The sequence below is a fragment of the Sorex araneus genome, chromosome 5, assembly GCF_027595985.1.
Source record: "Sorex araneus isolate mSorAra2 chromosome 5, mSorAra2.pri, whole genome shotgun sequence".
Lineage (NCBI taxonomy): Eukaryota > Metazoa > Chordata > Mammalia > Eulipotyphla > Soricidae > Sorex > Sorex araneus.
Genome location: NC_073306.1, coordinates 172,467,793 through 172,485,037, shown reverse-complemented (window position 1 = coordinate 172,485,037; position 17,245 = coordinate 172,467,793). Strand labels below are relative to the sequence as shown.

Here is a 17,245-nt window from a genome sequence, read left to right as displayed (position 1 = left end):
TTACAGCAGGCAATTCAAGCACCCTACTCAATGTACTATCATTCTGGCTCCCTTTTTCCTATTCTATCATTCCTTCTACATATATTCACAGGTACTCTGTAGAGAACATCCTGCCTCATGACCCATTTAAAAATATACTCGTGGATTCTTTATTCAAGTTACTATAACTATTTAGTCTTTCCAGTTTTTAATACTGAAATTGTCCAAATGGAGGACCTAGGATGTAGCTCAGTAATAGAACACTTGTAGGTCCTTGGACATCAGTATCCTTTTGAAACATACGGTGTCTTTTTAACATGTCTCATTTAGTCTTTGAGCTTCTTTGGTTTCAGGTACAAGATTACCTTGGACTGAGAGATAGCTTAAAAGGCTGTTGGCATACTTTGCCATTCCCATGCCCAGGTTTGAGCCCTGAGCACTGCGGGATGTGAGCCGCTCCTCTCCTTCAGTCCCACCATGCAAGTTTGGTTTTTTTTTCCACCTTGTGCTTCCCTGCCCTAAATTTGGATAAGCTTTTTTTTTTTCTTCTTCCTTTTGGGTCACACCCGGCAATGCACAGTTCTGGCTCATGAACTCAGGTAGTATTCCTGGCGGTGCTCTGGGGACCGTATGGGATGCTGGGATTCGAACCCGGCTCAGCCATGTGCAAGGCAAATGCCCTACCCCTACTGTGCTATCACTCCAGCCCCAATGGGTAAACTTTTTTTTTTTTTTTTTTACCAAAGACTTCTTTTTCCATTTTAGAAGGTAGTGGTAATTAAAAGCCAGATCTGGGCATTGGGATCACATTACTACTAGATGGTAATGTTGTTAGGCCCTATTAGGAAAATTAAGCGTGTGCGTGTGTGCGTGCGTGCATGCATGCGTGTGTGGTTTTGGTCGGGGACCCATGCCTGGTAGCACACAGAAGTTACTTCCTGCATACGTGTGTGTGTGTGTGTGTGTGTGTGTGTGTGTGTGTGTGTGTGTGTGTGTGTGTGTGTGTGTGTGTGTGTGTGTGTGTGTGTTGTTTTGGTCGGGGGCCCATGCCTGGTAGTACACAGAAGTTACTTCCTGCTATTATACTCAGGAGTCACTCCTAGTGGTGCTTAAGGGAACCTGTAGTGTCAGATTGGATCTAAGACTCCTATATGCATAATATGCACTTGAGTTCTTTAGCCATCTTTCTGTTCAGTATTTAATTTTGTCCCCTCCGTCTGTTGTTGCTATGTTGAGGGTTGCACACATGACTTTGTAGTTGTGCTTGCTGAGGGTCACACATCAGGTTGCCATATTTGCATACTCTAAGATGCTTTCTTTATTTGCTATTTATTTATTTGCTGCACTTGTGTTTACTTGCTGGGGTTCATGGATGTTAGTTGAGGCACACCAATTATGGTTGTGGAAATTGCTGGACTTGCTATAGTGCACATGCATGTGCTTATGAGAGATTACTCTTTCTGGCCCTGGAGTATGTACATTTTTATTGTGTTTATGGGGGGGGACATAACCTTTTGTGGTGCTCATACACTTGACACTGTGTGACTGAATATTACTTGTGGCACTAGATATTAAAGACAGTGTAACTGCCAGGATTATAACTTAAGCACATGGTGGGGACTCTCGGCTTTGTGACCATACAATTGCAAGGGAAACTCTCTGAGCCCGTGCACAATTTCTGTGGGTTCCCAGATATATTTGAAATGAGTTTGTACTGATACCCTTGAAATCTTAACACTAAAGTCTTCTCTAAATCTCGTTCATCCCATGTTTATATCATTTTTCTCTTGTAATATAAATCCTGTTTTCCCTTAACATCAATCTATTCCTATTATAGGCCCAATATAGAGCGCTATACCAATACTTACAAGAATTTTTTGGTGGTTTCTTTCTTTGCCATTAAGGTTATGAGTTGTATTTCATGTTGTTAGTTACTTGAAATTAAATTGCTTTTACCTGAGAGGTTATGTTGACCATTTCATATACAGTTGGTTTGTATTTTGGGTGTGAAGCTAGCGACTCCCAGACTAATGCTTGGGGCACCATACTGTACAGGGATCAAATCCGGGCCTTCTGCACATAGAATATGCTTTCAGTTCATTGAGCTGTCTCTGTGGCCCAGCAACTGGTTTATTTGTCTATTTGTATTTTGGGTGGGGGGAGGGGATCACATCCTGAGGTTCTCAGGACTTATTCTTGCCTCTGCCCTCAGGGATCACTCCTGGTGGCACTTGGTGGACCATATGAGGTTCCAGGGATCCAACCTAGATCGCTGTATGCAGGGCAAGCACCTTACCACTGTACTATCGCTGTGGCCCTCTATTTGTATTCTATTTTATGTTGTATGTGTTGAGTGTATATATAGAGATACTATATATCTCTACATATATATATATACTGTTTTTACTGTTAAATGCAGTTGATTTTTGTTGTAGTTACTAGTTGTTGATAGTGTTAATGTTTATGGTTTTAATGTACAGTTACCACGCCTTACCACTACCAAAGTGCCTAGTAAACCCTATTGGTGGGGATTTTTTGGAGGGGTGTTAAAAATAACAAAAAGTAGCCATAGTAACCATTTTAAAGTTTATAGTGCAGCAGTGCTGACTTCACATTGTTAAGAGAACAGATCTGTAGAACTTGCTCATCCTAGGAAACAATTAAACAGCTTTATATTTCACTTGTTTACCCTCCTCACCACCTCCAGACCGTGGCAAACACTTACCTACTTTAGATTTTTCATAGTAATGGCATATAGTATTTGTCATTTTGTGGCTGACTTTACTTAGCATAAAGCCTTTTATCCATGTTCTAGCATGTCACAATTTCCTTTTTAAAGGCTGTATAGTATTTTATTAGAGTTAGAAACTATGGTGGTGGCCCGTGTGTGTGTGTGTGTGTGTGTGTGTGTGTGTGTGTGTGTGTAGTTTAGGTGAAAGTAACAAAATAGCGTAATGGATGTATGTGTCAGAATGTGCCTATGGCTTTTATGACATTCTTTTATCAATTCTTCTGTTAACAGATATTTTGGTTGCTTTTACTCATGGTTGTTCAGCATAAAGCTACATATGGTTATGTGTATACATGTCTTTTCAATTCTGTTTTCAGTTCTTTTGGATATGTGCCCAGAAGTCTCATTGCTAGATCAGATGTAGCTGTTCCACTTTTTTTTTTTTTTCTTTTTGGGTCACACCTGGCGATGCACAGGGGTTACTCCTGGCTCTGCACTCAGGAATTACCCCTGGCCGTGCTCAGGGGACCATATGGGATGCTGGGATTTGAACCCGGGTCGGCCGCGTGCAAGGCAAACGCCCTACCCGCTGTGCTATCTCTCCAGCCCATGTTCCACTTTTAACCTTAGGAACCTCCATGCTATTTATCATTTTAGCGCTATTATTTTACCTTATCAATGCATGGTTTTTTGGGTGTGGTGTTGAGGACCGCACCTAGCAGTGTTCAGGGCTTACTTCTGGCTCTGAACTCAGGGATCACTCCTGGTGGGCTCAGGGAGCCATATGGGGTGCCAAGGATCAACCCAGGTCAGCTGCCTGCCCTACCAATTGTACTGTCACTCTGGCACTTTTCTGTGTCTTTTGTTTGTATTGTTTTGGGGCCCCATCAGGTGGTACAAGGGGTTGCTTGTGGCAGTGCCTGGTATTAGGTTCTGTTAGTGCTAAGGGACCGATTATAAACCTCCTACATGCGCTCCATTCAGCCCATTGAACATCTTTCTAGTCTTGTTTCTGTTCTTTTGATGTGTGCAAATCTGATTGTTACTCGGTGGTACCTTGTTTTGATTTTCAATTCCCTGATAAATGGGGAAGAGCATTTTCATATACCTCTGTAGTATACCTTTTCTTTCTTTCTTTTTTCTTTGTTCTGAAACCACACCTGGTTGTACTCTTGACTCTGTGTTCAGCCATCTGAACACAGATGGATAGACCCATTCAGACCTGGGTCTACCACATGCAAGGCAAACATCTTATCTGCTATATTATCTCTCTGGCTCCTCATATACACTTTTTCATATACACATACCCATTATGTATTTTTTTTGAGGGACTATTTGTTCAACTTCTCATCTTCATTTTTTTTTTTAACTTAAACTGGTTTACAAAATTGTTCAAAATACAGTTTTTCGGCATTCAGTGTTCCCTTCATTATTATTCCAGCATCTCAAAGCCTACCTCCTTGGTAGGCACAAAATAATTTATATTGCTTGTTAGAACAAAATGGTAAGTGGAATTATCAAAATAATTCAATAAAAGTATGTTGAAATTGTTATATCTCACAGTGGGGTTATTAAAGTTGTTTTCTGATGATTTACTGAGCTCTTTGTTGTTAGTTGGGGCTTCTGTATTCTTTGTTTCTCTTACTGAGTTTAGTTGGCTTCTGTGCTATGTTCCCATAGAAGTTGCTGTGCTCTTCCTGAACCATGTGTATTGTGGGATTTGGGGATCCCACTTACGTTGCAGTGCTATGTAAGTGTGCTCCAAGAGCTTCAGTATCTGTAGAACTGGAATAGTTCTTGGCCTGCCCTTTCTCAGGGGACCCCAGAGTTTTCAGCCGAAGACGTGTGTACCTGTGAGTTTCACCGGCATGGCTTAGCAACTCTTCCAAGATTAGTCACGAAACAGTGGAGGTTGGCAAAGATTTTTGTGGCTGATGGGGATCCAGCAGGGCAGGGACTCTTCGCACCCTCTCCCAAGGGTGCCCCAGAGATTTCAGCCTTCAGACCAGTGTTGTACACATGAGTTTCATTAACTTGGCATTTCTCTGGAGTTTAGTCATGAAGCTAGACTAGAAGCTGGGCCATTTACATGGTGGTAAATCTGGAGTGGGTGGAGGTTTTTTTTTTTTATGTTTTTTTGTTTTGTTTTTTAAATTTTGTAAGTGCTTTGCAAACTGGAAATTGGTTGTCAGATTGAATCTTTTCTCCTACTCGGTAGTATATCTCTCCAGTCCTGGCCTCCAAGCATTTTCAAAAACTTGTCATTCTAGAAGTAATCACTGTTATGTGATGCAATTGATGTGGGACTTCTGAATCATCAAAAATGAAGTATTTGTGTTGCTTTATTACTTATCACTTCACTTTTGTTTTTCTTCAAATTGATAGTGCTTAAAATATATAAGGGTAATTAAATTTCAATTAGCAAATTGCCCTATTTTCTGTTCACTGAGATTACTTTCCTCGCTACCCCTAGGATTTTCCCTTTGTTCATCTCTGTGTTTTCTTTGAATTTACCTCATTTTGGTTCTCTGAATTTCTTGGCTATCTTGCTTAATTTTATTGTATTGACACATACTCCACCAGTAATCTTCAGATACTTCTCATTTTTCACTCTCTTTGCTTGTACATATCTTGTTTGATAGTGTTACAGTTTGATAGTTCTCATTTCTCTGCTGAAATTTCCCATTTTTAATGGTTATTTTCCACATTTCCCACTATATTAAAACATACAAAAAGTATTCATCATACTTTTCCTGGTGCAGGGGTGGGGCACACCCAGCAGTGCTCATGGCTTAGTTCTGACTCTGTGTTCAGAGATCACTACTTGCAGTGTCCTTGTGTGAGGCAAATACCTGCTATAATGTCTCTCTGGTCCTATTTATTTATTCATACCGATCGGTGCTCAGGGTTCACTCTTGGCTCTGCTCAGGAATCACTCTTGCCGACCTCAGGAAATATAATGGGGTACTAGGGATCAAACCCGGGTCAACCATCTGCAAGGCAAGCACATTACCAGCCAGCCAGTTCTCTCTCCAGCCCAGACCTGGCCCCTTTCAAAGAACTTTTGGAGAATATGGGTAATGAGCGATAGCACAGTGGGTAGGGCATTTGCCTTGTATGCGGCCGACCTGGGTTCAATTCCTCCATCCCTCTCAGAGAGCCCGGCAAGCTACCCGTGGCATATTCGATATGCCAAACATAGTAACAAGTCTCACAATGGAGACATTACTGGTGCCCGCTCGAGCAAATCGATGAACAACGGGCAACCGTACTCCAGCACTACTGGGATAATGAAGTACTTTCAGTTGTGAAATGAGGGAGGGAGGGGAGAGGGGAAGAAAATAAATTACATACCCTGAGCCTGAGCTAGGTTGTGGGGAATTCCAGAGTTTGAGCCTTCACACCTCACACATGGACCATCTATTTATATCTTGGTGATGGGTCTTCCCTGCTCATCTCTGTTTTGTTTTGTTTTGTTTTGGGGCCACACCCAGCGATGCTCAGGAATCATCTCTGGTTTTGATTACATGCTGAACTTTATGTACAGAAATTCAGTATGGGGTTGGTGGGATGCTTGCCTAGCAGGCATTTGACCCTGGTTCAATCCCCTGCATATCATATGGTCCTCAAGCAGTGCCAAGAGTGATATCTGACACACTAAGCCTCAACAGTGCCTGAGTGTAGCCTGCCTCCCCCCCTCAAAAAAAAGTAAATAAAGTCTGTAATTTAGGTAAATCTTGTTTAAGCACCTCAGCAAACTTACTTCTGGGACTGAGTGGCAATCTTACTAAGTTATTAGTGTGAGGAATTAAATCAGTTCTTAAATGGTTAAGCTGGATTTGCTGTATTTTGTTTTATCTTTGTATATATGAACATTTGTATGTGTTCATTATTTTGCTAGTTGTTTTGGGGCTGTACTCGCCTATGCTCAGGGCTTATTCCTAGCTTTGTGTACAGGGATGACTTCTGGCTATGTTCTCAGTGGACCTACTTGATGCTGTGCTGGGGATAGATGAAATCTGTGTGCAAGCAAGTGCTTTACTCTTACACTATCTCTCTGGTCACTTGAATTTTAAAAATTTTCCTTCTTGGGCTGTAGCGATAGTACAGTGGCTTGAGTGTTCACCTTGCACGTGGCTGACCTGGGTTTGATCCCCAGCATCCCATATGGTCCCCTGAGCACCGCCAGGAATAATTCTGAATGCAGAGCCAGGAGTAACCCCTGTGCATTGCCAGGTGTGACCGAGGAAAAGCAAAAAAAAAAAAAAAAAAAAAAAAATTTTTTTTCCCTTCTCTTTCTCTGTTAATGCTTCTGTTAAGGGTGAGACGCTTAATGAAAGTGTTTGCCAGGAGTTGAGCTGCTTTATACAAGTGCTTACACATACCAAAGAGCTTGCATTTTTTTTTTCTTTTTTCATTATCCCGGTACATTCTGGTTATAGTGCTCACTCCTTGATACAATGCTTGCACATCCTTTTTTCCCTTACATTGGGGTGCAGCTTTAGTTGTGTGATCAAAAATGGTTTGTGACACTGGGGATCTCAGATGCTACCAGTATCATGCTTGACAAATGATTGAATGCATAGGCATTTTTATCCACTAAGCTATCTCTAGACACATCACTCATCCTTATTTAAAAAAAAAATAAAAGTGAGGGGTATTTTTTAAAAAGTATGCTTTACCTCTATAAATATTTAAGCACAGATATCATTAAAGTTCACTGTTTCCGTTCTGTGTGAGGAAGGATAAAATTTATACTGAGGACTGGAGATAGTGCAGGGTACAGGAGTTAAGTATTCATTACCTCTCGTGGTATCTTATCTCTCTAGCCTCCTGTATGCTGATTTTAAACAGATTATTCATGTTATCTAATTCTTACACTATAGAACATTTTTTCTTCTGAAGGTCTCTCATGTACCCTGCCTCTACCACCCCCAGAGAGGCAAGAGTTTCACTTTTTTGATTTTTGGTTTTTTATTTCTGGCAGGCTCAGGGGACCACATGGGGTGCCAGGGATCGAGCCTTTCTTTGTTGGCCACATGCAAGGCAAACAACTATCTCTTCTGCCCAAAATTTATACTTTTTAAACCTAAGTAGTTTTGTTCCTTTATAATTCCATATTAGAATCGTGCATTACTGTGTACTTTGTGGAAGCTCTTTTCATTACATTATGTTTTTGAGATTTATCCATGTTCTGTGTATTACTTTTCACCTTTTACTGGCAGAATATTACTAGTCTGACTAATTTGCCTTGTTTTTTTTGTATCAACATAAATTTGGACACTCTTTGGTCTTCTGTGAATAAGGGTTTGCAGGACCCAGACTGCTTAAACTTGATTGATTATTTTGTCTTTGTTTATTACAGTTTTGTTGGCCAAACCACTGTACTTGGAGCTTTCTCTAGCTCTTTGCTCCAGAATCACTCCTGGGTGAACTTGGGGGATATAGTGCCTGGGATCAAACTCAGGTTGGTTGCGTGGAAGACGAGTGCCTTCCCCACTTTACTATGTCTCTGCTGTACTCTGTCTCCAGCTTTGACTCCTGAACTTTAATTGCATGAATGCTGCTAGTACCCAATTTGATTTTGAATCAGGTTTTGGTGGTTGTAGCTCATAAACTTTTTATTGTTGCCAGATTCTTTTGTGAATCCAGTTAGTTATACAACCCCATATAGGGTCACAACACACTGTTTAAGAAGCTTTATATAGACATTCGGGCTGGAGCAATAGTACAGCAGGTAGGGTATTTGCCTTCCATGAGCCCGACCCGGCTTCAAATGTGGTCTCCAGAGCTTGCCAGGAGTGATTCCTGGTACAGGGCCAGGAGTAGTCCCTGAGCATTGCTGGCTGTGACTCAAAAACCTTCCCCAAAAAAAGTACTTAGCTATAGACAATCCTATACAATTTTTCTTTCAGACAAAAGCCTTAATATCCAAGACAAAGTACTGGGTTGTGCCCATAACTGCATGGTAGGCCTTATCCTTCTTATACTTTGTCTCTGGTCCCTCTCTGTTGAACTTCTGTTTTTAATATTAGCTGTTTTTGGTTTGGGGGCCACATGGCTATGGTACTCCAGGCTTACTCCTGGCAGGTGTCAGGTACCATATGGGGCACCTGAAAATAAGCCTGAGCAAGCCTCATGCAAGACGGAGTGCTTTACATGTTGTGCTATCTCTCTGGCAACTGTGTGTTGAATTTTTCAAAAGTTCTTTTAAAAGTTTTTTAATACTCTTTAAGATTTTATAAAGCTCTCTGGCTAGTATTGAACTTTTTTATTTTTTTTGAAATGTTTGGTTTCCCCCCACAGTGCTCTGGGACTGACTGTAGCTCAGAGATCATTCCTGGTCATTCTGGGGATTGGACTGGGATGGGTCTCATGCAGGCAAGTGTCTTAACCCTGTATTACTATCTCCATGGCTCTTATTTTGAACTTTTTTAACAGTTAATTTAAATTTACCAGTAGGGAATTAAAGGTTTTTCACTCCTCTCCTATACTTGCCCCACACTCTGAAATGACTTAAAAACATACGAACAGCCAAATTGAGTTACAGTTGAAGTACAGTAGATTGCACGTATTTAAAATATACAATACAATATAATCTGTATTTAGTTTTGTAATCACTTCAAGCTTAGAGCTTCAGAATCTGAGTGGTGGGAAGGTATTTGTTTTGCTAATAGGATAGTTCTGGCCTGGCACATAGGTAAGTTTTGCATGATGGCTAATAATCAGAAAGTCCAAGAATGTGATTAGGGGTTGGAATTTTCAGTTATATGACCTCCTGTGGTTGGGGGGAAGGATGCTAATAATTAAGTCGTCATATGACAATGAAACAGTCATTTGTGCTCGGACAATAAAGCCACAATAAACCTCCAGATACTTAGGTTCAGAAGGAACTTTCCGGTTTCTAAACACATTGATGTACTGTGAGAATGATTTTTCAAATTCCATGGAACTTCTTTATCTCCTCTTCCTCTAACCTCCTGAAAACCTTGACCTATAATCACTAAACCTACAGGTTGGTGAGTGCTGTGAGTTATTCTAACAAATTAAAACTGAGGGTATTATAGGAAAACCTAAAGTTATATTGGTCTTTTTGGTGTAATGGCCCTTCATACTTGTGGATGGCATGTGAAGTAGTTTTATGAAAAATCGTGCCTTTGGCTTACGGGGGCTGTATTCTCTCCAGCCCCTCAGTTAACCCTTTTAAAAATAATGAGAGAGGGGCTAGAGTGAGCACAGCAGGTAGTGCGTTTGCCTTGTAAGTGGCCAACCCAGGTTCGATTCCCAGCATCCCATATGGCACCGCCAGGAGTAATCCCTGAGTGCAGAGCCAGGTATGACCCAAAAAACAAAACCAAAAAAAGAAAGAAAGAAAGAAAGAAAAAGGAAGAAAGAAAGAAAGAAAGAAAGAAAGAAAGAAAGAAAGAAAGAAAGAAAGAAAGAAAGAAGCAGTAAAAAGTGGACTTTAAACAAGTGGTAGTGTCATAATGATAATGGGATTAAGGCCTAAGAAAATACCAGTGCTAAATATACATATATTTAGTAACAACTTTCTACATATGAACTAACAACTAAAACAAGGAAAATGAAATCCATAGTTACATGCGGAAATTTTAGTGCTGTTCTCAGTGATGAGTAAACATGTAGATAGAAATGAAAGAGGTCTTTAAAAATACCACTGAATTTGACCTAATTGATATTTATAGGATAATCCATTGGGTAGTAGCAGAAAAATAATCTCTGCCCACTCAGTGTGTGATTCCTGGGATTGAAGCCCAGGTTCTCATGTGTTAGCCATGTGTTCTATCCTTGAGCCAGATACCTGGCCCCAGAAATACTGATTGTTTTATTTTAAGTTTTTTGGTCACATCTGGTATTGCTCTTGGGTTCCCCTTAGATCAGAGGTCACTTCTTGCATGTGCTCCAGCCCTTTGAGTTTTTTCCCTGTGCTTAGAAATGGAAATTCTAATTTTATTTTTATTTATATATTTTTTCTTTTTGGGTCACACCCGTTGATGCACAGGGTTACTTCTGGTTCTGCACTCAGGAATTATTCCTGGTGGTGCTCGGGGAACTATTTGGGATGCTGGGGATCAAAACCCAGGTCGGCCACTTGCAAGGCAAATTTCCTACCCGCTGTACTGTCACTCCAACCCCTGAAATGGAAATTGTTTTCAAATGTACATGACTCATTCATGTGGTGGACCATCGGATCAATCTCATATTTTAAATTAATATTATACATAGTGGTTATATAATTTTAGGGAATTTAATGAAGATTAATACAAAGGATACCCAGGAAATACCTAGAAATTTATTTGGAATTTCCCTATATTTGTCAGCTCATCTTTCTCATTTTTTCTTTTTTTAAATTTTATTTTAGATGCCATGGTTTACAGTACTGGTAATGGTAGGGTTTCAAAAACAGAAATATTCTAACATCAACCCTCTACCAGAATGTCTCCTTCCTTTGTTCCCAGTGTTTCCCCATTTTTTTCTCCCCCTCAGATCCCAACTCCCCCTGTAATAAGTTTCCTACAGTAACCAATTCTTAGCACAGCGGGCCGGGCATTTGCCTTGCACTATTTCAACCCGGGTTTGACTCTTCCGATACTCTCAGACAGCCCGGCAAGCTACCGAGAATATTCCCCCGCACGGCAGAGCCGGGCAAGCTACCCGTGGCGTATTCGATATGCCAAAAACAGTAACAAGTCTCACAACAAAGATGTTACTGGTGCCACTCTAGCAAATCGATGAACAATGAGACTACAGTGCTATACTATATCCCAGATATGAAAGATCATACTGTTTTCTGTCCCTCTCCTTTGTTTTTGTTTTGTTTTGTGTTTTTTTTTATTTGGGGGGTTTCCTTTGTGGGGAGCTGGTTTTATTGGTGTTCTGGGTCACACCCAGCAATGGTCAGGGCTTCTTGTGGCTCTGCAGGCAGGAATCAACCCTGGTGGGCAGGGAACCATATGGGATACCAGGGATCATACTAAGGCAGCCGTGTGCAAGGCAAGCACCCTACACATTCTACTGCCCTCCACATCCAATCATGTAGCAGCAAATTGCATGACTTTGGTTTTTGTTATAGCTGAGTAGTAATCTACTTCATGTATGTACCACAGCTTGTTTATCCAATCATCTAGTCTTATATTCTCCAGATTTTGACTATTGTAGCTAGTGCTGCTCATTTAGAGGGGAGACAGTCACACCCAGTTGTGCACAGGGATCACTCCTTGTGGGGAGGCAGGTATGGAACTGAGGATTGAGCTTAGGTCAGCCCTGTGCTTTACCCAGTATACCCAGTATACTATCCAGCCCGGCGATGTGTCACACCTGGCAGTACTCAGGGGTTACTTCTGACTCTGCGCTCAGGGATCTCGCCGGGCTGGCTTAAGGAACTGTGTGGGATGCCAGGGATTGGACCTGGGTCAGCTGCGTGCAAATCAAGCACCCTATTTGCTATACTATCTCTTTGGCCTTCAAAAATTTTTTTGTTTGTTTGTTTTGCTTTTTGGGTCACACCTGGCGAGGCACAGGGGTTACTCCTGGCTCTGCACTCAGGAATCACTCTTGACGGTGCTCCCGGGGACCATATGGGATGCTGGGAATCGAATCCGGGTCGACTTTTGCGTGCAAGGCAGATGTCCTACCCGCTGTGCTATTGCTCCAGCCCCCAAAAATATTTTTAAATAAATGAAAATGGAAAAGTTTGTAGACTATGGCTCAAGCAGACTTAATGGAAAATTTATTCTGATAATCTTTCGAATGCTTAAATTAGAAAAGTTTTACCATTACTGTTAAGTGTCTACCCTCTTAGAGAAAAAGAATAACAACTTAGATGCTAAAGAAAGTGGACAGGACACTGGAGTGATAGCACAGCGGGTAGGGCATTTGCCTTGCCCACGGCCGACCCGGGTTCAATTCCCAGCATCCCATATGGTCCCCCGAGCACTGCCAGGAGTAACCTCTGAGCATTGCTGTGTGTGACCCAAAAAAAAAAAAAAAAAAGAATGTGGGGTACCTGGGGCCAGAGCAATAGGACATCGGGTAGGACGTTTGCCTTGCACGAGGCTGACCTGGGTTCGATCCCTGGCATCTCATATGGTTCCTCCAGCACCACTAGGAGTAATTCCTGAGTGCAGAGCCAGGAGTAACCCCTGAGCATCACTGTGTGTGACCCAAAAGCAAAAAAAGAATGTGATACCTTAAGAATAGATAAGGATGTGGTGAAGTGGACCATATGCTTGCCTTGCACTTCATCAACCTGGGTTCCATCCCTGGCACCCTCTAAGATCTCCCAAGCCCCACCAGGAATAGTCCCATACAAAGTGAGAAGTAATGCCAAAAATTGGTTCTTTGAAGAGATGAATAATTGACAGGATACTTGTTAAATCAGGTTTCTCAATAGAGAAAAGTTTTTTAGTTACTGCTTCCATCCTGATAATTGTGAGAAGTTGTCTTGCACATACGGGACTGTACCAGGGATCAAACTTGCAAAGCAGGCACTTTGCCACTGAGCTATCCCTATGCCCTTGGATAAACTTATTTGGTGTAGGACAGTAATTCTGCCTTGTGGTACTTGGGGGAAACAGACATACAGAACCTGTGATAAAAGGGGTGTGGGCCACAAGCATGGCAAGTGTCTTAATACCCTCTCCAGCCCAAACTTCTTCTAATTTATTTATTTTTCAGCATCTGTAAATACTTTCTTCCCATTCTTCAATACTCCCTGGGATTATGACGCAGGGCAAATAACCTTTAAGCTCACAACATTTGTTTACCATAAATAATAATATTTATGTGATAATAATACCTGTCTCTTATAAACTTAGTCTTTTTTTTTTTTTTTTTCTTTTTGCTTTTTGGGTCACACCCAGCGATGCTCAGGGGTTACTCCTGGCTTTGCACTCAGGAATTACTCCTGGCAGTGCTTGGGGGGACCATATGGGATGCCGGGGATCGAACCCGGGTCGGCCGCGTGCAAGGCAAACGCCCTACCCGCTGTGCTATCGCTCCGGCCCTAAACTTAGTCTTAATGCTTCTCTTCCACTTTACAAATGTTTTATATATCCAGCTGTGGACTGTAAGCTACTTTGGTTTTCCTTTCCCATTCTTTCAAAGCAAGAAATTCTAATGCAAATAGATAATTTGCCATAGCGCATTAAAAGACAATTCTGAAGAAGAAAAATTATCAGCTGTGCCATTGACTTTTTAAATTCTCATAGGTACATAATAAATTCAGGTAAATGAGGTAAGAAGAGATTGATCTACAAAAAGGCAGTAGTATTTATAAAGAACACAGTGCACAAAGGGATTCTGATCTGCTTAAGACCAGAGCAGTAAAGCTATATATTTAAATATACCAGTTGATGCCTTAGTTGGTTAAAAAAAAAAAATGTGGAAAGATCGTAAAAATGCTTTAATGCAGGCTTCTAGAAATAGGTTTGCAGAAGACTTCATATAGTTGGCCCACTAGGCAGCAGCTTCTTGTCCCCTAATCAGAAATTTGGAAGTCAGACAGCTTTTTTGGAACTCTTAACTAGAATCTTTCTATTTAACTATGATCCGGTGATTAGGACGTTCCCATTGCCATAACAATTTGTTTCGGAGCTTCAATAGCATACAATATACAATAGCATAATACCAGCACAAGATGGATTGATCAATTTTCATCCTCACAAAGCTAATGCTACACACACAGAATGCTTGTATTTCATTTCTACCAACCCAAACGAGCTGAAACAGCAACAAAACAAGTTCCACATTTCCACCTTCCTACACTTGAATCAGAGCATCTGGTTATCTTACAACCTTGTTATGAGTTATTAAAGATGCAATTTTATTTATTTATTTTTTGCCTTTTGGGTCACACCCGGCAATGCTCAGGAATTACTCCTGGCGGTGCTCGGGGGACCATATGGGATGCTGGGATTCGAACTCGGGTCGGCCGCGTGCAAGGCAAATACCCTACCCGCTGTGTTATTGCTCCAGCACCTGAAGATGCAAATTTTGTACTTATTCTCATAATTCTTTTAGTTCTGTGGTTCTTCTTTTCCGTTGGTATCATTTGGGGTTATTCTTTTTTTATTATTATTTATTTTAACTGAATCACCGTGAGATACAGTTTACAAAACTTTCATGATTGAGTTCCAGTCATACCATGATCGAACACCCATCCGTCCACTAGTGTACATTTTCCACCACCAATGTCCCCAGTATCCTCCCGCCACCCTCACCTCATCCCATCCCCTGCTTCTGTGGCAGGTAATTTCCTTCTTACTCTATTTTTGGGCATTATATTTTGCAATACAGATACTGAGAGGCCATCATGTTTAGTCCTTTGTCTACTTTTTTTTTTTTAATTAGTGAATCACCGTGAGACAAAGTTAGAAACTGACAGGTTTTCATGCTTATGTTTCAGTCATACAATGATCAAATACCCATCCCTCCACCACTGCCCATTTTCCACCACCGATGGTCCCAGCATCCCTCCCACCACCCCCATCCTGTCCCCTTCACCCCACCCTGCCTCTGTGGCATGGCATTTCCATTTGCTTGCTCTCTCTTTTTGGGTGTTGTGGTTTGCTACAGAGGTATGAAGTAGGCATCATGTTCGGTCTATGGCCCATTTTCAGCCCGTATCTCCCATCCCTAGTGGGCCCGCCTAGCACCCTTTGCTTGGTGATCCCTTCTCTGTCAGAGCTGCTTCTTCACCTAGCATGGGAGGTCAGCTTCCAAGTTGTGGAGTACTCCTCTTGGTACTTATCTCTACTATTCTTGGGTGTTAGTCTCTCATTCTGTTACTTTATATTCCACAAATGGATGCAATCTTTCTATGTCTGCACCTTTCTTTCTGACTCTTTTCACTTAACATGATACTTTCCATGTTGATCCACCTATTGCAAATGTCATGCATATAGGTGGATCAACATGGAAAGTACCTTTGTCTACTTTCAGCGAACATCTCCCATCCTGAGCAATCCCTCCAACCATCATTGATTTAGTGATCCCTTCTCTGTCATTTGGGGTTATCTTGAAGTTCAATTTAGCTTGTAATTCAGAGAGGACTCTTAACTTCTCAATGTCTTATTCGTCAGAGTTACTCTACACACGGTCTGTCATATCCTGGTCTTACTGATAGGGTGACAGCTAAGTTTCAGTGGGGAGTATTTCAGGCACTCTGTGTGTTCACCTTTATTCCTATACTGATTGTACCTAATAGTTTATTAGGCAGTGACTGTATGTCTTTTGAGGTCAGGTAATAAAAGATTCTTTCTTAGCACTTGCCCTTTTGGATCTCTCACTGGGAGAGAATGTTAGCAGTTGTTTAATGAGGGCTCAGCAGTTGTTTTAGAGGGTAATAGAGAGAGCGCGACTGAGGCCAAAAGCAATGCCAACATTTTGCCAAGCACGTGAATGAGCTATCTGTGAAGCACATCTTATAGACCCAATCACAGTAACATTACGTATATGTGTGTATATATTATTTTTTGCCAGGGATTGACTTCTGGGTGTCTGTACATGTGAAGCATGTACTCTACCATTTATGGCCGTCCTGGCCTCTTTCAGATAACTTTAACCTTGAAGTGGGGATTGAAAAGATGCCTGACATGCTGTCAGCTCTGTTGATCCCCTGCATCATATGTGGTTCCCTCCATGGTATTGCCCATCCACCACCCTCCCAGTAAATAATACTGACCGACTCCAACCTTGTAAGAAAGTTCAAGTTAAAATCCTTTTTTGCCCCCAGGAATTGGAAGAGAGGGGGCGGGTCCAGCATTGTGCATCAGTGGATCCAGAGGGGTTGGCCCAATGGTTTAATAGCCAGTCTGAGAGAATCCAGCGGAGAAATGGGCAGGATTTCCAAAGTTCTAGTTTCTAGTTTCAGAGTTTTAGGCTTCCGTTTTGAATTGGCAAAATAAATGCAACTGAGCAGAGAAATCTACAGGTGTCTGTGAATGGGTAAGAGGCTGGAGAGCTTAGTAAGAGATTTGATAAAGTGTAAAAGTAAGTAATGCTTAGGAGAATGTTTGTAAAAGTAAGTGGTAATGCTTAGGAGAATGTTCAGAAGCTTTGATTTAAAGGAATAAAAATTTAAAAGATCAAAAAAAAGAAAGGTGGGGCCGGAGCTATAGCTCAGCGGGTTGGGCGTTTGCCTTGCACGCGGCCGACCCGGGTTCGATCCCCGGCATCCCATATGGTCCCCCAAGCACCGCCAGGAGTAATTCCTGAGTGCAAAGCCAGGAGTAACCCCTGAGCATCGCTGGGTGTGACCCAAAAAGCAAAAAAAAAAAAAAGGTTATTTCAAATGACTCAACTAATCTTAACCAGTGTTAGCCCATTCTACTATTGTTCTGGCCCCATGGAATCATTTTAATCTAAATCTAAGTGACAGTGATGATGATAACAATATAAATAATTGGTGATGCTATGAGTTTAGTTGTGTTTAGGAGACTAAGAACTTACATTTGATTTTAAATTTTGTGATTTGGGGTCAAACTCGGTGGTACCCAGGGTAACTTCTGGCTT

General features: G+C 41.4%; 1 protein-coding gene across 1 annotated transcript in view; it reads left to right on the top strand.

The window, feature by feature from the left end:
- Positions 1–17,245, top strand: part of PDS5A (PDS5 cohesin associated factor A) — a 94,253-nt gene that overhangs the window by 7,479 nt on the left and 69,529 nt on the right. The gene's annotated exons all lie outside the window — the stretch shown is intronic.